This window comes from Panthera onca, chromosome C1 (assembly GCF_046562875.1).
Source record: "Panthera onca isolate mPanOnc1 chromosome C1, mPanOnc1 haplotype 2, whole genome shotgun sequence".
Classification (NCBI taxonomy): domain Eukaryota; kingdom Metazoa; phylum Chordata; class Mammalia; order Carnivora; family Felidae; genus Panthera; species Panthera onca.
In genome coordinates this window covers 134,897,445-134,911,346 of record NC_138346.1, presented here as the reverse complement: position 1 = coordinate 134,911,346, position 13,902 = coordinate 134,897,445, and the positions used below count along the sequence as shown (strand labels likewise).

The 13,902-nt window shown below is 38.0% G+C and overlaps 1 non-coding gene across 1 annotated transcript; it reads right to left on the bottom strand.

Moving 5' to 3' along the window:
* Positions 1-12,553: 12,553 nt before the first annotated feature.
* Positions 12,554-12,680, bottom strand: LOC132674110 (small nucleolar RNA SNORA40). The gene has a single exon (XR_009608420.1). It is a non-coding gene; the product is annotated as a small nucleolar RNA SNORA40 (small nucleolar RNA).
* Positions 12,681-13,902: the final 1,222 nt, after the last annotated feature.

Genomic DNA, 13,902 nt, shown 5'->3' with positions numbered 1-13,902 from the left:
ATCTCTAACTTGCAAGTTAGTTCTCCAAAGTGACAATGTTTTCAGAATTCCCACTGAGCCACTACTCATTTCGGGCACCTGGAACATCTATTTTCTTTCTTCCTTAGAAGGCTAGGCTCTTTTGTTGTTATTTTTAGTCTTCCTTTGCAACAATTTTGATGCCTCAGAACTTTCCAGAGATAAAGAAGATATCAATCAATCATAAAGAAAGAATATATATAAATCAGAGCATTATTATACTCATGAGAATTAAGCAGCTATCATTAAAAACAGTGTGCCTGTAATATTTGAAACAGCATGTTCCAGCTTTAATTAAAGACTTTAGAAAGAATTTAGATACTTTTTTGGAAATTTCTTGTGGTTGATAAATCTGAAAATGTCGAGAGTATTATGAGCTTTACTTCCTATTGTATTTAAGAATCTGTAAGAAAATCATGTAATCAGAAAAAAAAATTTATTAGAATTTTTAGCCAAAGTATTAAGGGAAGAAAAAGAAATAAAAAAGGTTGGAAAGTATATTAGTTTTCTGTGGCTGCTTTAACAAATTACCACAAATTTAGTAGCTTAAAACAATAATCACTTATTACCTTTTAGTTCTGGAGGTGAGAAGTACAAATCAGTCTTACTGGGCTGAAGTCAAGGTGTTGGCAGGCTGGCTCCTTCTGGAGGCTCTGAGTGGGCAATCTGTTTCCTTGTCTTTCTCAGCTTCTAGAGATCTGCACTTCTTTGCTCATTACCCTTCCCTGACCCCACTACAATTTCTTGCTTTCTTTGTTACATCTCCTACTACTGTAATACGATCTCTCTCTGCCTTCTTATAAGGACACTGATGATTATTTGAGCCCACAAGAATAATCTCCCCATCTCAAGATCTTTTACTTAATCACATCTGCAAAGTCTCTTTTACAATGTAAGGTAACATATTAACAGGTTCTGGGGATTGGGATGTTGACATCTTTGACATCTTTGAATAAAACCCTTGTTTAGCCTACTATAGAAAAAACATGCACAACTAATTATATAGATGATATGATTGTCATCTATATAAGGAAACCTTAAGTAATGCACAGATAATTTATTAGAATTAATAAGAGCGTTTAGCTAGGTGGCTGGATATAAAACCTATTTTAAAAATGCAATTGCATTTTTATATGTCATAATTAAAGAGAAAATGTAATGAAAAGATATGAGAGAAGGATGATGTAGATCATTAGAAATAAGTGAGGCTGGGACAAATGCTTAATACATGAGAAAAAAACCCTATCCTGACCTTACTCCCTACCCCAAAATCAATTCTAGATTGATGAAATACTTAAATGTAAAAGGCAAAACTAGAAAAACTTCAGAAAAAAACCTCAGATCATTTTAACTAATTAATTAAAAAATAGACTATTCTAGGGGTGCCTGGGTGGCTCAGCTGGTTAAGTGTGTGACTCTTGATCTTGGCTCAGATCATGTACTCCTGGTTCATGAGTTTGAGCCCCATGTAGGGCTCTGTGCTACAGCTGACAACCTGGAGCCTGCTCAGTTTTCTCTCTGCCTCTCTCCTACCTGTGCATGTGTGTGCTCTCTCTTTCTCTCTCTCAAAATAAATAAACTTAAAAAAAAACCAGACTATTTTAATTAATGACCATTAAAAAAAAAGATGGTAGTGTGATTACTTTAAAAGTTCCCCTGACATCAAAAGACCTATAAAGAAAGTGAAAAGACCAAGCCAAAATCTGGAGAATTTATTTTCAACATATATGACAGACAAGAGATTAGAATAAAGAATATATAAAAGTTCCTGCAAATCATTAAGGAAATAACAATTCAATAGAAAACTGGAGAAAGAATGTGAACAAGCATTTCTAGGAAGGAGAAATAAGAATGGTCAATAAGCATTTGAAAAGAAGTTCATCCTTATTATGCAAACTATGACTTCATCAAGGAACCAATTAGAACCATTTAACTGGTAAAATTAAGAAGTCTGACAATGCCAGGGCACCTGGGTGGCTCAGTTGGTGAAGCGTATGACTTTTGCTCAGGTCATGATCTTGCTGTTCGTGAGTTTGAGCACCACATTCTCACCACATTCACACCAGATCCTCTGTCCCCATCTCTCCCCGCCCCTCCCCCACTCACTCTCCCCAACCCCTCCTTAAAAATAAACTTAAAAAAAAATGAAGTCTGACAATGCCAATCTGGGTAAGGATGTGGAACAATGAGAACCCTCATACACTGTTAGAAGTATAAAGTGGATTCACAAATTTGGATACAATTAGTACTTGGAAGTTGAAGATGCAGACAACCTATGATCCAGAAATTGTCTTCCTAGGTGTCTGCCCTTGAGAAACTCTTGTCTCGTGTTCCAAGGGGCTTAAGCAAGAATATTCATAGCAGTAGTGTTAACTGATTATAAGAGCAAAAAGTGGAAACAGCCCAAATGTCCAATAAGGAGATAGCAATTAAATACTGTGTGGTATAGTCCACCATGGAATACTATTCACCAGTGAGAATGAATGTCACTGACATGGAAAAAATGGATGAATCACTGAAACATATTGTTGACGATTTAAAAAAAGGTCACAAAAACAACATATAGTATGCTATACTTTTGATGAAACTCAAGAATAAAAATTCTAAAATATATATCATTGAGTGTATATATGTGTGATGAAAACTAGTTTTTAAAAAGCAGTGAAATGATAAATGCAATATTCACAGTAGTGAATCAGTATGGATGGAAACAGGCAATTTGGTTTGGGAAGAAGCCAACATAGTTTAAAGGTATGTTCTAGTTGATACTGAGCTTATTTTTTCCATTAATATGCTTCAGTATTTACATATATGTTATTTATTTTTGCATGTATGAAATAGTATATAGTACACACACACACACTTAGAGAAAAAGAAAAGCACACATTATAGCAGTCTGTATCAGGCTCTGGACCTACCAGTTGTAACAAAAACAAAGGCATATTCAAGATGTGTGTCCATGTCTGGGCCAAATAATTATAGGATATCAAGTTTAAAAATAAATATGTGCATTACCTGAAGACAGCATTCTATATTACTTGCTCTATTTCAATGCACTGATTACCGAATGAGTTTTTAAGGGTAGTTATGCTCAGCATATCTGATTGCTAATCCTTGAATTTTTGTTCTGTATTATTTTTCTTTCCAGGAAATGGAACTGCTATCCTGTCCTATATTCCAGAGGAATAATTTGATGACAAAGTTCTTGTGACTATGCAAAATCAAAATAATTCCTGCTCTTCAAAAAGTACAGAATTGACTCTAAAACAAGTCATTTTCCTTTATACAGCAGAACATTGCTGGCTCCCCCTAGTGGCCAGGAGGTACCAATGGCAAAGTTCAGATCACTATTCCTCAATATTACACAGTTAACATCCTAAATGTTACCAGCTTGGAAGAATAATTTTAGATTCAGTATCCCAGCTTGATTTTTTACATTCCTTCTCAGATCAATTTTAGTATTTTCTTTCTGGCCCAGTGCACACTTTTATTTCACCCACAAGTGGTGGGTCTACTTAGTTCATTCTATATCTGAGTTCTCTGTCAGGGTAGGCACTACACTGGATATATTTGGGGAAAATAGGATACCAGTTAGTTACATCGTATTATTAATTAGTCAATGACTTGCATTTCCTGGAATTTAAAGTGTCTTTCCCCCCCCAATAATGGCAGTTTTAATTACCTGTACTTAAAAATTATATATATGCATACTTTTGTCTGGTACTGGGAAAAAGCGCAATGCCAGGGTGCCGCAGTTTAACGTACTTTTCATCAAGTTGTTAAGCTCCATACCAACCTGAGAAAAAGCAGTATTATGTTTTTATACATGGTAAACCGGGGGTTCCTAGAGAGGAGAGCCAAATAAGTACTCAAAGTAGGCCAGGACCACCTCTGGGCAGTGGAATCCAAAGTTCCAGATTAGTGACGGCGGGAGTAGGGGGAGGCCCAGCCACTGCAACCGTGAAGCCAGAGTTGCCACGGCTGCTTGGTGGGGGCTGCCTGGTCCGAGCAGGGGGCGATGTTCCTTCTGCTTCTCCCAAACTCCACAGCGGGGAGCCGCCATGGCGCAGGGCATCCTGAAAAAAACCACTCGCAGCGCCTCCTCCCTACTCCCGCGCACAGACTGCAAGGCGTTCTCTCCTCGCCCGGGAGCGGAAGTACCACCCCTACCCCAGCCAGCACAGCTTCTGGTGAAGGGAGGCTAGAGAGGCCCGTCTCCGGCTGCCACCAGCACTCCAGTGGTCACGCTAACGTGGCGACACGCACCTTCCTGGGCTTGGTGCCATAGGGGCTGAGGCGCTGGTTGTGCATCTCCTCCACGACCCTGCGGGTCGGCGAGCTGAACTCAAACTTGTCCAAGAGCATGCCTTCGGACTCCTCGCTGTTCTTGTCCGGCACCGGCACCACCCTGAAGGGTGAGAAGCGCTCCCTCGGCTCACACCCGGGGTTGCACTTGCTCATCACCAGCAAGATGCGGCTGCTGGGCCGGTAGTCCAGGTTGTCCATGCCCGGACAGCTCACACAGCCACCTGCTCCACCCCGCGCGGAGGCCAGGCCCTGGTCCCCTTGGTTCTCGTTTCTGCGGTGCCAGCCACCACCACCATAGCACGCCCAGCCACTGCTGGTCTTCCTGGAATTTAAAGTTCACGACTTCACGTGTAAGTTTTTTTTTTTTTTTAATGTACGTAACGTTAACATTTGTCTAAGCATGTAGCGGAGGGGTTGGGTGGCGGAGGGCCTATTGCAACACACTTTAGGCCGCAGCTTACTGTGCTTATATCTTATATATATGTATACAGCTCCGGGAGATTGATATCAGTGGCACTTTCACTCTGGATAAGTAAAATAAGGCCTAGAGAAGTGAATGATTTGACTAAGGTCAACTGGTTAATGAGTTGCAGAATTAGAATGAGAATTCAGTTCTTTTGATGTCGAATCCAGTGTTCTTACTACCGTGCGTAGTCTGTGAGTAAGACCAGTGTTAGAACTGGTGATGGCTCTCCTGTGTATACCGGGAAGATGCTGTGCAGAGGATCTATGACACATTGGCTCTTTTTTCAGTATTTAGTTCCTTGATTCAATAAAATACATTTCACAATTCATTGGAAAACTGTCATTTGAGTGGGGACCTTGTAGAACCTTTTCTCTTCCATTCCCAGCCAGGCTTGCTGTTGCACTGTGAGGGTAGCACATCCTTTATGTTTCTTGTTTGGCCCAATTAGAGATCCCTAGAGATCCTGGACTGCTTTAGTTATTTTAGAAAACTATAGTGTGATTGTAGAATTGCTAAAATATAATTTTAAATTTATTTTCCCCTTAGATATGGATATAAGTGTATTCTGGGAAGAAAATCTAATGGAAGAAATAGCATCTTCTAAGGTTCACCGTTTCGGGAGTTTTCCACCCTATTAAACCTACCAGTATGCTCCACTCACTCTGCTGTTCCTAGTTAGCTTTGCAACCCACATGTCTCTGTCTGGTGTCTGGAAGGGAGCTGTAAATTCCTGTATGTATTCATACTAAAGGGGAAAAAATGCTTTTTATCTGGGATAAACTACAAGCTTATTTCCCTTGGCTTATCTTATTAATATTTGATGGCATTTACTTTCAAAGTGACTTTGCACAGTTGCCCTGGAGTGTTTGCACAAAGGAGACTTTCTAATGCAAATCTGACTGGATTGAAAGTTAAAAAAAAAATTGGCCCAAATGAGACCGCCCTGGAAGTCAAATCTTAACCATCAAAGCAGCTATTCATTTATTCATTCATTGATTTGTTTGTTAATTAAGTGCATGCAGTAATTTATTAAACAAATATTTTTCGAATACCTTGCAGTGGTTATTAGCACTGGTCTAGAAGCTTATCGTTTAGTAGGGAAGATGAGAGATAGTGAGAAAAACTTAAAAAGATTTTGCTATTGATAGAAATGTACTTCAAGAATGAAGGGTAGTACCCACCAGCCAGGCTTTGGGGAACTCCATACCCTGTTTCTTAAATGCATCAAAATTACAGTCTTCCTTTTACACTTGAGTATAAAAGGCCTTCTTTCATATTTGTCTTGTGGTCTGCAGGAAAGGAGGGTTTTCATGCACTTCGGTAGGGTAGATGAGATATAGTGAATGGTCAGTAGCAGAGGGAAACCGGATTCTATCATTACTTAACGTGAGCTTTAGGCTATTTGAAAGGAACACCACTGAAATTCTGAATTTGAAATACGGTATTTGAAATACCATACTGGTTACAATTGTTGCCTGGTGAAACCTTAAGGATTCATTAGAGGGCTATGGTTTTGTTCAGGAGAGTAAAATAATCAAAATCTATGGAGGGATTTCAGTGTTTGCCCAGGGGACTGCAACATTAAGATTCTCTTTGTTAGTTGAGACGTTCACTACTTTTACAATATGGGATGCGAAGTCCTGTTAATGATGGAGGGACTGATTTCCTTGCCTGTGTGACCCAGCAACTAATAAGCTGAGAGTGAAAAACAGATATGGGAGGTTGTGAAAATGGAGTGCTCTGTGCAGACTGAAGAGGCAGCAGACAAGGCTTACGGAGGAGCCCTGGCTTCATTGTACTGGAAGCATTTTCATAGTAACCAATGAAAAAAGGGAGATGGGGAGACATTTCTCTGAGATGAAGTGATTTCTATACTGAAAAATGTTTATTGGGCCATTATTGTGAGGGGGAAAATGTGTTAAATGATGGAGAAGGTGTAAAGAAGCACAAGCTACAATTTGAGAAGGTTTAATTCTTATACCCCAAAATGAGAAGTAATAATTAAAGATCATATTAAGTGATACAGAGAGAAGGTCTAAAAGAGTTCAGATGGGGATTTCTGTATAAGGCTGTCAACTTAAACACCTAAAATATTCAAACTCCAATTGTCATCTTTACCCTAATAATGCACGTCTTTTAAGGGTGGTTATTTTTTAGCAGTGCCTGCGTGGCTCAGTTAAGCATCGACTTTGACCTGAGCTTGACTTCGGCTCAGATCATGATCTCCCGCTTCGTGAGATTGAGCCCTGCGTTGGGCTCTGTGCTGACAGCTCAGAGCCTGGAGCCTGCTTCAGATTCTGTGTGTGTGTGTGTCTCTCTCTCTGCCCCTCCCCCACTCACACTCTGTCTCTCCCTCTCTCCCTCTCCATCTCAAAATTAAACATTAATAAAATTTATAAAGGTGGTTATTTTTCTTGCAAAGCAAATTTGGTTATATCCTAAATTATATTCTTAATTATATTGGTTGGCTTAGTCATTCTTACTTAATGAATTAAGTGTCCTGAAAATGAGAGTACATTTAACAATTTAGTTTAACTTGGAGATTTGGTCAGTTCACCACGTTATCTGGAGTTCACGCTCAGATATAGTTATGAGATTCTTTGATTCTTCTTTTTCCTTCACCCACTTCTTATAAATCCTAGTCTCTACTTCCAAAAGGATACTTCTCTTCGTTTCAACCCCATAGCCCAAGCTACCACCATGTCTCCCCTGGACTATCATAACAGCTTCCTCCTGATGTTCCCAATTCTAACCTTGAGACCTACAGTTCACCCTGCCACCAGTGCCAGTGACCTTTCGGAAAGGGAGGTTAGATGGTGCCATACCCCTGTCTGAATGGCTTCCCAAACTTATCAGTGCCCACAGAGCTGTCCGATCTCATCACTTGCCACACTCCCTCTTGCTCTTCACACTCCAGCCGCACTAGGTATTCATCTACTTTCCTTGAATTTCAGACATACTGCCCCGTCAGAGCATTTGCACATCGGTTCCTTCTGCTTAGAATGCTGGTCTCACAGGTTTTGTTATGCCTGGTAACTTTCATTCAGATCTCAGTTAAAACCTCATCTCCCCAAAGTGGATTTCCCTAGTCTGGCCATTTTCTAATGCAGTACCTTTTTAATTTTATGCCGATTTTGTTATCTCTTTCTGAAACAGCATTATAATATTACAGTTCTTTCTGTCTTCTTCATGGTTTTACCTCTAGCACCTGGAACAGTACCTCTATCATGATGATCATGGTGAGTGTTGAATTACAGTTGAGGTGTTTTTTTTTTTTTTTCTTCCTTATTCATCTTTTACACTTTGAGGAATAATTTACAGTTGTGGCTTGATTCTCAAAAGCCGATAAGGGGAATTAGTTTCACCAGAATTACAGTTTAAGGCACTCGGCACTCTTTTTTTTTTTTTTTTTAAGATAAATAATCTCTACATCTAACATGGGGCTCAAACTCAACAACCCAGAGATCAAGAGCTGAATGTTCTTCCGACTGAGCCAGCCAGGCACCCCTTAAGACACTCTTAAACTCACGAAAGAGCCCTATGGGAATCTGAGTTTATGATTCTGAAACTTAATGTCCACAGATAAAACTCATCAATTGATGGTAAATTTAAAATAGACTTCCAAAGCAATAAGAAAAAAGGAAATGAAAGAGGGAGTTGCTAATAAATTGCAAATGTTTCTAATACTGTATGAAAGTCTTAAATCATGAAAATGGAATAGTAAACATGTAGCCTTTTAGAATCTTCTATATTATGCAGGATATGCAGGATATATGAACTTAATATTATCTATTTTTTTCCTAAAGCAATATTATTAGGCTTAATGTGAGAGCAACTGTAAATTGCAAGTGCACTGTGAGGAAATGTTCCTGCTTATTTCAACAACAATTTTGAATGTTATTTACATCTATAATGAAATACATTTTATTTAAATCTATAATGATTACTTGTTTGATCACCCCAGGTAGGTACTCTGGGGGTCTTTTAAAGTGTTGCCAAAGATTATTGTGTATATCATAAGCTTCCTTGGACAAGTGGTAGAAACTTGTCAACTTCAGCAAAAAAGAAAGTTTATTAGTCACAAAACTGTAAGTTCCAGAAGGGTTTCATGAAGATTCTGTCTTTACTCATCTTTTAGTTATGTTTGTCTCTGCTTTCCTTAATCTCAGCATCATTATCATCTACTGATTGATGAGCTTCCTCTGTAAATTAACAAAGGCTGGAGCAGGGTAAGATTATATTCTTCTAGCATCATGACTCTCAAGGAAAGAAACAGGTCTTATTCCCACTGGCTTATTCATTCAGTTGCCTGACATTCATTTAACACATATTGGCTGAGCACCCTTTGTGTCAGGTTAATTCTGGAAAATTCCTCGTTCTTATAAGACCTTGTTTAGACCACATGCTTCTTCTTGGCCAGGAGAACAGGGTATGTTGATAGGCAGTACTATGCCAAATGTCTCCACCCTGGCTGGGAGAGTAGAGGGTACCATTTTTTATTTATATGGACTTGAAATGGCACCTGAAAAAAGAAAGGCATATTATTCCCAGTTATAGGAAGATGAGAAATGTGCTGGGCAGACAAGAACCCATAGCTACAATATTTCACTCAAATAATGAGGGTCCTACATAATTAATAAGCTGGGCATAAGGTTCAAGTTAAGTGGAGAAAACAGTAGAAGATAGGGAATTATTTTTTCCATTTCTTAATTTTTTTTTTAATTCCACTTTGGAAAAAAATCTTAACTTGATTAAATTGCTCACATACTTGTTTTCATTTCTGTCTGGGTTTCTTATGCAATTCCCTATGCTATTTAATTGAGATGTAGCTGAAGCTTTGTGAGGCTGCTTGAACTTCACAGTATATATATTTTTTGCATAATTAAAAAAAGGAGGTTCCCAAGCAAAAGTCATGAAGTAATTTCTCCCTTGTGCCCTACAAAAGAAAAGCTTAATTTTGTTCATCTTGATGTTTACATAATTCTAAATTTGGATGGATAATCCTGTTTCCAGCCCTTCCCCAAGTAAATTTCTCTTCTAAACATTCATGATCTTAGTACAGAATTTTATGTATTAATGAATCAGTTCTTCCTTATTCCTAAATTCATTACAGTCTTCTCTTGACTGTCTCATTAGTTTAGATTCTGTGTCTAGAAAGCAGATTTTCTCCATTCTTTTTCATTTACTACAACAAACATGTATTTACTACCAGTTAGAAACCAAGTTCTTGGCTAAATTAATGGAATACAAATTCTTCTCAATAAGGTACTTCGTTACTTATTACTAATTAGATGTCCTCAACAACTCCCCCTGCCTTCATTCCCAGCCACCCCCATCTTCATTGGGTTTCTGTAGACTTTATGTGGCACAAATTTCAAACACATTTGGGGTTTGCTAGTACCTAGTGATTCACTTTAGTGGACTTATATTATCTTTTAAAATTTCTACAGCATTTCCTGAAAAGATTTACCCTTTAGGAAAGCATGCTGGATAGTTTTTATCACCTCCTATTTTTACTACCTCATATATTTTTTTTGGGTGCTTTGTGATTTTATTCTTATTCATTTCTCTAATCTGCCTGCTACTGCTATCCATGTTGATAATGTATGAGCTTTAAACTTTTTTTTTTTTGAGTTTTGAACATTTCTTTTTTTTTTAAATGTTTATTTTTTTTGAGAGAGAGAGAGGCAGGGAGGGACAGGGAGAAAGGGAGACACAGAATCCGAAGCAGGCTCCAGGCTCTGAGCTGTCAGCACAGAGCCCGATGCGGGGCTCAAACTCACGGACTGTGAGATCATGGCCTGAGCTGAAGTTGGACACCCAACCAACTGAGCCACCCAGGTGCCCCTGAACATTTCTTAATGAACAAAAATCTACTTGGTTCCTATTGTCCTTTGGAGGAGATAAATACTTCTTATGTGTCAATTTTGTGTGTGTGTGTGTGTGTGTGTGTGTGTGTGTGTGTATGTCTTTCTTAAGGTGTTCAAAGGGTAACCTGGTGACTCTGAGGTGGTGTATATACTTGGGGATTTTAATTGGGACAAAATCAACAGTATGGTGACAGTGAATGCATTTTTCATTTACTTACCTGAGAAGTCACTTTTTATCTTTTTTTTTTTTTCGAATTACCCTCTGGGCACTAAGAAAAATGACTTTTAAAATATTTTAGTGACATTCTTACAACGTGGCTTCCCTATTCTCTTTATCTAAGAACTGACTGTTTCCTTCTATGGTATCTACTTTAAATAAGAATATAATATTTCTCATAAGCAAGATTGCTCATTTCAAAGCTGACTAAAATAGGCATTTAATTTTTTAGCCTTTCTTCACAAATACTAATATGTGAATTCTCCCAAGTCATTTAATAAATGAAGAATAAATAGCAGAGGCAGATTGCTTCAGAACCTTATTACATGATAACTGGATGCTCTGATCAGTAAAATGGATCATAGTAGTTCAGAACTTATGATTTCCTGCTGCTGGTCATTATGAAACCTGACAGCAGCAAAATGAGGGGCGCATTTTGAATCTGTTGAATATTATTTTCACAGGATGAACACAGACCCACCTACTGCAATTGACTTTGGAAATTATAACATAAAATGGTGAATGTATTAAAAGCAATAGTGACTTCTTTTCCTGTCTTGGCTTTATATTGACCAAGTTACTTTCTTTAATTAATTTCAGCACTTGGAGTCAATATGGGGAGTTTTGGTGCCAGTTTTAAATCATGCACCATGGGATAACCCACTTAACCTCTCTGTGACTCAATAATCAGGCTAGACTGAAGACTATCTAAGGTTCATTGTTGCTAAAATGTCTGTGAATTAATAACACCCAGGTTACATACATTTATCTCATGCTGATATTTACTTATCTTTTTTAAAGTTTATTTGTTTTGAGGGAGAGTGAGTGTGAGTGCACACCAGCACAAGCAGGGTGGGGGCAGGGAGAGAGGAAGAGAGAGAATCCCAAGTAGGCACTAATCTCATGAACTGTGAAATCGTGACCTGGGCCAAAATCAAGAGTCTGTTGCTTAACCGACTGAGCCAGCCAGGTGCCCCTCATCTATTCTTTTGTAATTATTTTTAACCTTATTTTGCTAGTAAGTTTCTAGAAGGCCTATACTCTTTATATATTCTTTTATCTTCTTCCACCCAAAGGTTTGCACAGAGGACTCAGTAAATGTTTTTGGGTAAAGATGATGATGATTCAGTTGAATAATAATGATGATGCATTAGGTTAACTGTGACCCATTCCTACTTGTGAAGACTTGGGTGTGGGAAGATACTGGTGAGATTGTTCTTGATTCCTGCCACTGTTCCTTTTTGGAGCAGATGCTGTTTCCACCCTCTCAAATCCACACAGCTCTAAACTGTACCACTAAAGGCTGATCATTGTTAACACCTGAGAGTACCCTGGAGATTTTTTTTCTGGTTGTAGCAGCACATTTGACCTGTGAATAGAATATATGGTTCCACAACCACCTTCATGTGAGGACAGAAGTGGTAGAACATACCCATATCGTGGGATTTTATTGTGCTGGAGAACAGTGTCCATTCAAATCCCTAATACCTTCTTGCCTTTTTTCTTTTTCTAAAACAAGAAGGCGCCTTTATTTCATGTCAACGTTAAAATTAGAATACTAACTCACCATAGCTGAGATTTCCCTTATATCCTGTGCTTTTAGTCATTCTATAGTCCTGAAACCAACCTTCAAGTTTATCAAACTCCCACCATCACTGTAGTTGGCTGAGGGATCTTATTACTTCTTACATGTATCAAAACTCATACTGAGCCATGAGTTTTGGGTTGCAAAAGAGGATTCATTTTCTGTACTTGTCTAAGTCTTTGTCCAAAAAACTGAACAAAAACAAGCACAAGTGTGATTCCTAACATCTTTCTTAATTCACTATCATTTTGTTGGCAAACCCACCAAATTGCAGTGTTTGAATTAACTTTCATTGAGTTGGTACACAGGGAATGATTAGGTTCTAATGGTTGATTTATTGTTGTGTTAGTATATATTAGCCCAAGTAGTTGGCCTGCATTTCCTCAGCTGGAATCATTAAGGCAAACATGGCCCTTAAACAGTGAGGGGGAGCAAGGTGAAGAAAATAGCAGTTTGAAAACAAGGAATGCTTCAGTTGTTGGAGACTTAAGATAAGGATCTTTGGGTAGTTTCTGGGTACCATGATGGCACAAAAACATGAGGAGTACGGCAAGCATAAAAATTAAATAGATGAGGTGCGTATTAGATTCCCAACTAAAATAATGAATGAGTATATAAAGTATAAAAGAGTGTTGGTAATATAAGAAGTAAGTTTGTTTATTTTGAGAAAAGACATGAATTTCTTGAGAAAAGAGTATTATGTGAATTTTATTAAAAAAGAGTTTTCTTATCTTAGGAACTTACTGGCCTAAAATTCAAGTTGATTCAGTAATGAAAGATCAAATTGAGTTGTATATATTTGTTATTTTCCATTAGTAGCCTTATAAGTTTAATAATTTGGAAAAGAAAAAATAAACAAGATCAGTACTTTTTCCCATGTAGCTAATATAGGAGCCTCTTCACCCTTTTTTCTAATGACACTTATTTGCTATATTTTTATATAATTAATCCATAAGTTTATTTGAATTTAACATGTTAACTGTCAGCCCAGAGTCCAACTCAGTGCTCAATCTCACGATCCATGAGATCATGACCCGAACTGAAATCCAGAGCTGGACTCTTAACTGACTGAGCCACTCAGGCACCCCTCTTTCTTGATTTTTTAAATATAAGGTTATATTAAATAAACATGGACTTAGGCACTCCTTGAAATACATGTAAGCAGCTAGATTATAGATAAATACATAATTTTCTGTGCCTCACCTAAATATACATTATGATTTCCTCAAAAGAAGTTTGAATGTCAGATTGAAGTGCCATATCCTTCTGGTTGTATGGGGGTATTTATACTAAGCTAATATGTTGTTGTGTACCATTCACTCCATATCTCTTGACACCATCTCTTAGGTTCTCCCAGATGTTGAAATACATGACCAACTACCATTAAAAATGCAATTAGAAGACAGATGCTATCCTAAAGTGCTAATAACCAAATTGG